This window comes from Macaca thibetana, chromosome 10 (assembly GCF_024542745.1).
Source record: "Macaca thibetana thibetana isolate TM-01 chromosome 10, ASM2454274v1, whole genome shotgun sequence".
Lineage (NCBI taxonomy): Eukaryota > Metazoa > Chordata > Mammalia > Primates > Cercopithecidae > Macaca > Macaca thibetana.
In genome coordinates, this window is record NC_065587.1 from 92,705,586 (window position 1) to 92,716,668 (window position 11,083).

Below are 11,083 nucleotides of genomic sequence, written 5' to 3' on the forward strand. Positions count from 1 at the left end.
TTGCCGTTGGCAAAGGTTGGGTCCTCTTTCTTGTTTATCATTATTTCTCCCCTTTCAGTGGTTGCCCCACTGAGATGGAAATGTCAGTGATTACCCCCCTTTACTATGAGAGTATCAGGGCACAGAGAGTGGGCTGGAGGCACAGGCTCGGAGCCATGAGGCTCAGCTCTCCAGCTGTGAAACTTTGGATGAGTTACATGGCTTCTCTGGGTCTCACAGGGTTATCAGAAAGACCAAATAGCTTAATATTTATAAAGTGGTTAAAACAGTGCTTGTCATAATATTCTATATTAGTGTTTGTTCAATAAATGTATCATATCTCTAAGTATTTACTTTCAAAATAGGAGGTGTGTGAGAAATAACTTTACATCAGTCACGGACTCACATGTGGTGTGTATCCTGGCTTCAGGGGGGAGAGCATTGGCCAGGCACCTTGTTGGCCACATCCCAGCCACCCCACACAAGTGACTTCTGTGTCCAGAGGTGACCACAATTTAATAGTGGGTTTTGCTGGAAAAAAAGAAAAACTAATAAAAAGGACCATGACTGAGAGAAAGTAGCTTAGTAATAGAACTTTATTTTTCTGCCTGAAAACCTTTTAAGGAAAGCTAGCCCATCAATACAAGCAATATGTGAGTGGATGAGCTGGAGGAACTGCCCTCCTTTTATTTGTGAAAATTCAAACACATGAAAATTTGAGTCATTCATAAAGAAAATCCCCCAAGCAAGTGAATGCAGCACTTTGGTGGGGGCGGGGATTTTGGTGGATGATTGCCATGTTTGGGGAATTTTCTTTGTCTTAGTGGTCGAACTAGACGTAGTTCATAGAACTATGAACTCATAAGCCATAGAACACATAAGCCACTGAGATTCCGAGAGATACAGCCATCACACATTCCTCTGGCAACTCTATTCATCTGTGAGACACACTGGGTAATGAAAGACTTGGTATATTATTTGTAAAGAGTCTGAACAATGTCATCAAGAACAATGTGGTTTGGGGTTAAAACTGCCCAGAGCTCTCACTCATGGCCTTTATTCTATGCCGATAATTACTCCTCCCGATGACCACAGGTGCCTTTGGAGACATCTGGTAAGATTAAGGCTCCTAGAAGATGCAGGTGTCCGCAGCGTTCCATGTGCAGAGCCTGGAGTCAGGGCCGCATTCTACCCGCCACACGTTCCCAGCAGACATAACCGGCCTGCACCATATCGTTCTGTCCGCCCTCTTGCCTTTGAGAGGCTGTCCATTCTTCTCCCTGCAGTCAGGAGGATCCATTCGAGAGGCAAATCTGATCTTGCCCCCATTCCTTCTCTTCTCACCTTGGCCATCTCTGGCCAGCTGCTTTCCCTATCCAGTGCAAGGTTTTTGTCCCCTCCCCACTGCCTGGTTTGTACCTTTTCTTCCTCCTTTTTCAGATCTCAGCTCCAGCAGCGGTCTTCAGGAACCTGACCTGTCTTTTTACTTTCAAAATAGGAGTTGTGCGAGAAATAACACCTGGCATATGCTTCCTTCCCACTCTGGCTGCAGTCATCATTTCACACGGATTCAGGTGGAAACTGGTGCATAGCTCTCTGCCACTGGGCCCGCAGACCCAGGAGAGCAAGATTGTACCTTTTTCTTTGGTCTTTCTCTCATCAAAGCATCCAGCACTCTATTAATGGGGGTTAAACAAATGAGCACATTTGTTTGAACTTGGCTCTTTGGATGCACCTTGACCAGCCTGGAAGGATAACACACAGCAAACACTCCTGCTGGGTGGCAGCTATGATGCTGGTGCTGGTGCTGGTGCATTGGGTGCCCTCCCCTTCCTCTCCCCTTCTGTCTTGAGTCCTACTATTCTTTGTGCCTTTAAAGCTCCAGCTGAAAGCTTCCAGCTTCTGATTAGGAGCCCAGGTTCATTTGGGAGCCTTATTCACATCCCAGTTTTGTCACTTCCTGGCTGTGTGATCTTGGGCAAATTGTTCGCCTTCTCTGTGCCTCAATTTCCACCTCTGTAAAGAAGAGATAATAAAATTTCCTACTTCATGGAGCTCTTTGGAGAATTATGTACTAATGAGTTAATATATGTAAAACACTTAGAAATACTCGGCACGGAGTTAGCACTGGACAACTGCTCAGAGAAGCACTTCCCAGTTTTTATTTAGCTTTTATTTTATCAGACATATCCCATACCTTTCTTCCTCATAGGATTCTCCTCAAAGAAATCTTGACTGCACATGAGATTTGATTTTGGGCCCACTTAATAAATGTATGTTTTCTTATTTGTTAAAAGTGGAGGTTTGAGTGGAAGTGATCCATGGTTCTCTGCAACCCTGAGATTCTAGAATCTCACATCTTCCTCCACTGGAGATGCTCTCATTACTGAGTACCTTGATTTTACACAGATGTTCAATACAAACGGGAAACAGAAGTGGTGGCCCAGCCCGCCTTGCTACACAGTCCATAGAGAGAGGAGACCCTGAAGTGCTGAGTAATTGAGAATAGGGCCTTAAGGAATCTGGAAAGGAGGAGATTTTTGGGGGTTATCCCTGTGAACTGTGTGTGAGGGCACAGGTGTGGAGACAGGTCTAGGCTCACCTCGGTCAGAAGGCGGCTCTGCACACAGGTGCTCTCTCCACCAGATACTGGCGAGCATCTGTGAGGACCTCTTTGAACTTCCTTCTGAGTGGAGTAGCTGCCCCCTTCCCCTCCTTGTCTAATATTGGATGTTGTCTCTTCAAGGCCCCTTTTCTCAAATATCCAAAGGGGAAGTTTGGATCCTGAAAGGATAGCTGGGTTCACTATCCTATTTCAGGCCCACTGTTTTGTGATTTTATTTTGTTAAGGAACAAACAAAAGTGGTCCTTGAGGTTTCTTCTTCCAAATCACTGAGATACAGTAGACAGAAAAGGATGCTAATCATGTTTATATTAGATTTGAAGTATTCATTTATTATTGCTATTATTTATTTAGAGACAGGGTGTTGTTCTGTCAACCCAGACTGGAGTACGATGACACGATCACAGCTCACTGCAGCCTCAAACTCCTGGGCTCAAGTGATCCTCCTACCTCAGCTCCCCAAGTAGCTGGGACTACAGGGAAACACCACCTTGCCCAGCTATTCTTTTTTTTTTTTTTTTTTTGTAAACAGGTCTCCCTAAGTCACCTGGGCTGGTCTCGAACTCCTAACCTCAACTGATCCTCCCACCTCGGCCTCCCAAAGCACTGGGATCTCATCTTCCTCATCAGAGAAAAGTTAATGATGCTGTCGGTGTGGGGGTCTGCCTGGCACAGCCAGTCTCTTCCCTACGGCAAATGAAGCACACCTGCCTTCCCTCACTGATGTGCAGTGCTCTCATTCCTCTCCCGGCCATGAGTGGATGATGACAAACAGATCCTGAGATTCAGCAAGAGGGCCTCCTCTATCCACGTGCTCAGAAAGTTGGTGAGAGGTGTGATTCTCCTACGCCGAAACACAGTTTTCATGGAGACGTGTGTCCACTGATTGTCCTTCAGGAGGTCAAGATAATGAGAATGTCTTTGAAAATATTTTCATTACCCAATACTTTAAAATGAAGAAAAATCCTTTTGTCTAGGGAAGTTCATGTTTAGAATAAAGTAATATTTCCCAAAGTTTCCAACTGATAAGAAATGCCTTTGGGAGTTTGTGAAAGATGTGGATTTTCAGGTCTCTTCTCTGGAGATTCCATTGTTCTATGCAAAACTCAGAAATCTGACTTTTTATAAGCATCCCAGATCATTCGTACATGCAGAAAAGTCTAGAAAAATATCAAAGTGGGTCAAACGACCAAGAGAGGAGCAAATGCTTTAAAAAAACTTAGTAAACTTCATATTTTAGAGAAGTTTCTAGAGGATGAAGTACAGAGAATTCCCACAGACCCCTGCCCTGTGTCCCACAGCTCCCCATGATCCGTCTCCACACCAGCGTGCGTGTGCGTGTGCGTGTTACAATTGATGCACTAAATCATCGCCCACAGTCCACAGCTTACACTACGGCTCGTTTTCAGTGTACATTCTACGGATGTCGGCAAACGTGTAATGACACATAGCCATCATTACAGCATCACCAGAGTCGTTTCACTGCCCTCCAAATCCCCAGTGCTCCACCCGTTCTTCCTTCCCTCCCGGCACGCCTTGGCAACCACTTGCCTTTGTGCTGTGGCCATAGTTTTGCCTTTGCAAGAATAGCATATAATTGTACTGATGCAGTACGTAGCCTTTTCTGCTGGGCTTCTTTTAATTACTAATATGCATTTAAGTCTCCTTCATGTCTTTTCAAGGCTGGTTGACTCATTTGTTTTTTGAGTTTTACTGAATAATATTTCATTGTCTGGAAGTACCCCAGTTTGTTTATCCATTCACCTGCTAAGGAATATTTTAGTAACTTCCAAATTTTGCAAACGTAAGTAAAGCTTCTATAAACATCTGTGTGCAGGTTTCGTGTGGACATGTTTCTAACTCACTTGAATAAACACCAAGATTGCTGGATCATAGGGCGAGAGTGTGTCTAACTTTGTCAGACACTGCCAGGGAGTCCTCCTAGGTGGCTGAGCTAACTGCGTTCCCACCGGCAATGAATGTGAGACCCTGTTGCTCCATGTCTTCACCAGCATTTGGAGTTGTCAGTGTTTTGGATTTATTTTGGCCACTCTAATAGTGTGTAGTGGTACCTGATTTTTGTTTTAATTTGCATTTTCATAACAACAAACGATGCTGAGCATCTTTTCATATGTTTACTTCCTATGTGCTCATCTTCTTTGGTGAACTGTATGTTCAGGTCTTTTGCTCCTTTTTTTTTAAAATTGGGCTGTTCATCTTATTGTTGAGTTGTGAGAATTCTTGGTACATTTTGATTAACAGTCCTTTAGCAGATTTAGCTAGTTTTCTCATTCTCTTAAAATGATCTTTTCCAGAGCAGAAGTTAATTTTAATGCCATCCAGCTTATCAACTTTTCTTTTATAAATTGTGCCTTTATGTTATATCTAAAAAGTCATTGCCATAATCAGGGTATCTAGATTTTCTACTATGTTATCTTCTAGGGGTTTTAAAATTTTGTGTTTTACATTTAGGGCTGTGATGCATCTTGAGTTAATTTTTGCGAAGGGTGTAAGGCCTGTGTGTTGACTCACTTTTTGCATGTTTATGCCCAGTCATTCAAACACCATTTGTTGAGATACTTTTCTCCATCACATTGCCTTTGCCCCTTTGTCAAAGTCTGTTGACTATATTTATGTGGGTCTATTTCTGGGCTGTGTATTCTATTTCATTGATCTATTTGTCTATTCATACACTATCTTGATTACCAAATGATCAATTAGCAAGTGATTAATTAGCAAAATTATACGCAGCAACAAGGGCAGAACACCCATTAATAACTTAGAGTGATTTTTCAATTATTTACGCTTTGGAGGTATGGCATATGTATTATACATGTTTAATGTGGCCACAGTGGTTGGAAGCTAAGATAAATTAATATAAATTACAGAAAGGATAACAACTACCTGGCCCTTTAGCCCCCCTCCTTCACCCGTTTCACCGCTAATCATTGGGTTGGAATAAGGAAATTCGCCATGACAATACATGGTAGCGTCTGTGCCATATCTGAATCGGGGTCTGTTGCTTACTCTGTCTCTTCAAACTGTGTTTTTGGTCTTGTAATAGACTTTTCAGTTTATTGTTGAAAGCCAGACATAATTTAGTGGATAATAGAGACTGAGGCAAGTAGGCCTTCAGTGTAAAATTTTATATTTACTTAGCTAAGGGTTAGACTGTGTTTACAGTTACTATAGCTCTAAGGGTTTGAGGATAAAATTTCTTGGGTGCTCTTGTTTCTGTCGCCTCTGTCATCTTGGGTTTCCCTAGATACTTCTTAAATAAGGTCTGAGTCACATGGGTCTTTCAGTTGTATTTTCCCGTTATCATACAGGAGCCCTGTTAATGTCGTGGCATGGTGTGGTGTGGTTTGGAGAATCATCTGACACTCTATGATTAGGCCTGTCTTTTGGTGACCCTGTGCATCTAGCTGTGACCTTCACAAGTGCTTCTCAGTCCTTCCCTCCTTAGATGAGACAGGAAGGATAGAGTGGTCCAGAATTTAAATATTTCCCTCCTCCCAGGTCACTTGGGCTTTGATAAAATCCCAGTAGGTAAAACTGTTTCTCTTGGGGGCAGGCTTGTCAAGAACAGAAGGCTCTGGGCATATTTCAAAGTGGTTCCTTTTCCACTCTCCCTGCTGCAAGCACGAGGCAATTTTTCTCCCATTGCCACTGTGAAAACCTGGTAGAGCTCCTGCAGGCAATACTTGCTAAAGTGTGGGGGGCTCCTAAGACGGGGCACCTCATAGTGTTTAACTCTCAGGTTTGTCTGCGTGGACCAGATTTATCAATTACAGTTCAAATTTTCCCACCTCAGTACCAGTTCTTGTAAAGTTTTCTGCTCCTGGGCTTCTACTCTGTTAAGTTGTGATTCTCCGTATCTACTTTTCAATTTGATGGTTGTGGGGCAGCAGTTTTCCCTGTGACCTCAGTCGTCTGAGGGATCTGAGAAGAGCTGTTAACTTTCAGTTTGTTCAGTGTTTTTCTTGCATGGATGGGAGTGATGGCTTCCAGGCTTCTTATATGCTGGACCAGACTGTGACTGTTTCTCAGAATTCCCTTGTAATGACCCTGGTAATTGTAACGTGTACTGGTCAGGTATATTGTAGGTTTCTCATCTAATGCAATTTGGCTGATTTTTACATGCTTAGATAGGGATCATGGGTTTTGAAGAGGAAGGCCTCAGAATTGTCCTTCCCATCATATCACACTCTCAACATGATTTGTGACTGTTGATATTGAACCTGATTACCTGGCTGAGGTCAGGTTAGTCAGGTTTCTCTACTTTAAAGCTATTCTTTTTCTCCTTTCTATGTTGTTCTCCTTGAAAGGAAATCACCATACACAGCTCACAGTTAAGGAGTAGAGGTTTATGCTCCCTCCCTTTAGGGTAGATTAACTACATAATTTATTTGGAATTCTTCTGCATGGGAGATTTGCCTCCTCATACCCAAATAATAATTTATTCAATCATCTATTTATATACATATGAATTTATATATTTATTTTTTACCTTGAGTAATAACCCAAGACTACTTAATTTTGGTGTGGAAGTTGTCCCAGCCTTAACACTGGGATCTCCTTTGCTTGGTGTTTGTGTCCATTTGAGATATCCCATCATTGCGTGTGGTTTTATTGTAACTGTTTTGTCTAGTTTTTGAGAACACACTTACTTTCTGGTATTACAAAATATTTTAGGCCCACTTTGAATATTTTCTGCCCCAGTTTTAGAATCAGCCATTTCTCCAAGGACCCATGCTTCCTTTTGTTGGATAATGGCATACAAAACCAAGATCTGCGTACCAGGTATGCTCATTGCTAGCAAAGTATTATTTTCAGGCTCTCCCAGCTGAGAGAGTAAGGCCATAGATGTGTGTACACTAATCCAAGAATATATTTTCATATGTAACCATCTGTATCTATATTAAGTTAAACATGGATACTTATGTCAATCTAGCCTTCTGTTGCCACTGGGTTTTAATAATTGTTAAGTATTATAAAAGAAATATAAATTTTGAATGCAAAAAATATGTCTTCTTATTTATTGTGATTTACATTTATGGTAAAATGCATCCACATTTTGAGCATTTTGAACACAATTTTATTTAACATGTTTTTTCATACCATCTGCCATATATACATTTAATATGTTCATCACCTAAATAACGTTATTGCTAGAATATGAATTACATGATGATATTAAAAACAACCAATTCATGATTTTGCTGAAATGAACACAAGAACCATAAATTTTATAGACTATATAATAATGTATGAATCACATGTGCATCTTAATGTTTCTACTCATATGTAAATAAAATACTCTACTATAAACAAAATCTATAAACAGAATACTCAGAATTTGAATTTAATTCAGTCGTTTTTGAAATATTGCCATCTTTTAGTTGTGTAAAACCCATAGGCTATTCACAGTGGCTCACACCTGTAATCTCAGCACTTTGGAAGGCCAAGGTGGGAAGACTGCTTGAGCTAGGAGTTCAAGAACAGCCTGAGCCACATAAGAAGACCCTCTCTCCCCAAAATGTAAAAACATTAGGTAGGCATAGTGACGCACACCTGTGTTCCCAGCCACTTGGGAGGTTGAGGCAGGAGGACTGATTGAGCCCAGAAGGTCAAGGCTGCAGTGAGCCATGATTGCACCACTGCACTCCAACCTGGGCAACAGAGTTGAAACCCTGTCTCGAAAAAGCGAAAAACAACAACAACACACACATACACACACACACACACACACACACACACACACAAAGCCTTGTAAATATTTTTCCAATTTGTTGTTATGAAGACATTTCAGCAGTAGAAGGTTAGAATGTAGTCTATTTAGCAGTTTGAGATTTTGATGTATAATCTCTAAATTCTGGCCTGTGGCATGAAGGTCTCCATTTATGTTCTGGCGTGGAGCCCTGCAAGTGTCAGGGGCAGGCTTGCTTCCTCCAGCTGGGAAGACATCCACTCTGTGGCCTTGCAGGAACCTATCTGCGTTGAATGACATCAAACAGTTTTCCATTTATTTGGTCAACAGCACAGCTCCTCCTCCCTCTCCTTTCCTTGATGACTCTGGTGATGACTCTGTCCCTACTGACCTCCAGCTTCTCCCATCTCTGGAGAATAAACCCCAGAGAGGGGCCTCCTGACTCACAGGGAGAAAGGATTTGGTAAGAAAATCATGAATATGGCCGGGCGTGGTGGCTTATGCCTGTAATCTCAGCACATGGTTGGGTGTGGGTGGGTGGGTCACGAGGTCAGGAGTTTGAAACCAGCCTGGCCAACGTAGTGAAACCCCGACTCTACTAAAATTACAAAAATTAGCCGGGTATGGTGGCATGCGCCTGTAATCCCAGCTACTCTGGAGCCTGAGGCAGGAGGATCGCTTGAACCTAGGAGGCAGAGGTTGCAGTGAGCCGAGACTGCAGTGTTGCACTCCAACCTGGGCGACAACGAGACTCCGTTTAAAAAAATAAAAAGAAAAAGAAAAGAAAAAAAAAACTTGTGAATACTATTACTCTGATACATTCTTTTACCCCTGCAACATTTCTTCCAGCTCTGTCTTAATAAAGCAGCCTCAAATTTTATAAAAGCCCTAGATACTTCTCATTCTGGGACCTGAAAGCCACTCCTACGTAGTGTTAGAGACCTTGCCCCTATCATATTCATTCTTCACCTAGCAGCAAGAACACTTTTTCAAAACCAAAAGTCCTACTGTTTTCCCATTTGAAGCCCTCCAAAGCTTCCCAGTATGCTGAGAGAGAGCCCCACCGTATTTCATGGGCACCAAGTTTCCTAACGTCTTACTGAAAAGTTGGTTACAACTAAAGAAACACTTTGTGTAGCTTTAATTGATCCTTTCTTGCCCTTTGTCTCTGTGTCCAGGTTAAAAGAAACAGTTTTATAAGAGGCACCTAGTTATTGCTGCTTCTGTAATCACGGAGACCCAGGAGTTAAGGGCAGCCTGCATCCTGGAATGGGGGCTACAAAGCAGCTGACGGGCCCCATTACACCTGAGATGAAGAAAGCAGGGCTGGGATCCTGCTCTTCTTTCATAATAAATATCTTAACATCAGGAATGTTATCTTGATGTCCCTGCTACAGAAAGCTGGTTGTTTGCATGTTGAAAATATATTCTTGTTGTCATTAAGTAGAAGAACCTGCACCCTAACATGTGCCTTAAAAAAATATCAAAACCAGCAGTTCTAAAGCCAAGGCAGCATTTTCACAGCTGTCTTTCAAATTCTATGGGTCTATGTTCACTAGCTCCAAATTGCAGGCTTGGAGATGCTCATGGTTGGCCATGAGTTCATTCCAGCAGGAAGTGACATGGTGTCCTTCAAAATTAGATTCCCAGTAGAAGCATCATTGAGATTTTCCTGTGGTGTCTGACACATGAAAATAACTACTCAAAATTTCCTAGGCCATAATCATATTCGTGTTCTATGGAGTCTTCACTGATGGTTCTGTTCAGTAGGTAGAACAGGCAAAGAACAACTTTCGTGAAAAAGTTCTGTGAGGTCCCACTTTCTTTCTGAGAAGGACATATAGGCTCCTTCACAGACAAACCCCTCCTACACATGAACTTCAGCTTCTCTATTCCATCTGCTGCATATGAATCAGGCCCCAATTTTCAGTGCAAGCCCCAGCTTTTCCCAGGTGGTCAACCTCCAATTATTGATTGATGGTACATATACTAGCTTGATTGAAAAGACATTTTTGGGAACGATGTAGGAGTTGAGAGGAAATCACTTAGGCAGATAGTGAGGGTGTGGGAGTCCTTGGTAAGGCTTTTACTTTTTAATGAAAAGCAGCTTCAAATCATTTTCTAACAAAGAGCAGTGTGGAAAGTCGAGCTGCAGACATGGGCAAGCAAGCTGGGAGCTTGCATGGCTGAGTCCCTGCAGTAATTAGGGACTAGATATGTTCAAGATGGCCTCTCCATCTTCCCTTCTCTGTCAGCCACGTGTTCAGGAAGGAGCAGACAAGATGGCGCAGGCCTAGGGGAGAGTTCACTTGCATAAGGGTGGGGCAACCAACCTTCACATCCGCCCCCACCCCCATGTAAATGTCACACCTGATGGAAACAATCTGTGAGCCCTACATACATCAGACACTGCCTCCTCAAGCTGGACTATAAAATCTGGTGCATCCGCTGCCAGCAGGTCTTTTCTGCTTGGAAGACCCCTCTCTCTGTAGAGAGGGAGCTGTTTTTCTTTCTCTTTTCTTCTGCCTATTAAACCTCCACTCCTAAACTCCTCATGTGTGTTCCCGTCCTAAATTTTCCTGGCATGAGAGGACTGAGGGAATGAACCCTGTGTATTTACGCCAGACAACGTAGCTGCTTCAGGAGGACCCTTCAAAAACTACTCGGTTAATCTATTTCTTCAGATAGTCTAATCCCTGATTTGAATCAGTTCGGGCCCCTGATAAATTTCCTTCACTAAGCCATGCTTCCCTGTCTGCTCTGTCCTTGGT

The 11,083-nt window shown here is 42.5% G+C and overlaps 1 protein-coding gene across 1 annotated transcript in view; it reads left to right on the forward strand.

Moving 5' to 3' along the window:
* LOC126929312 (putative cystatin-9-like protein CST9LP1) overlaps positions 1-11,083 on the forward strand; it is a 419,803-nt gene that overhangs the window by 235,625 nt on the left and 173,095 nt on the right. The gene's annotated exons all lie outside the window — the stretch shown is intronic.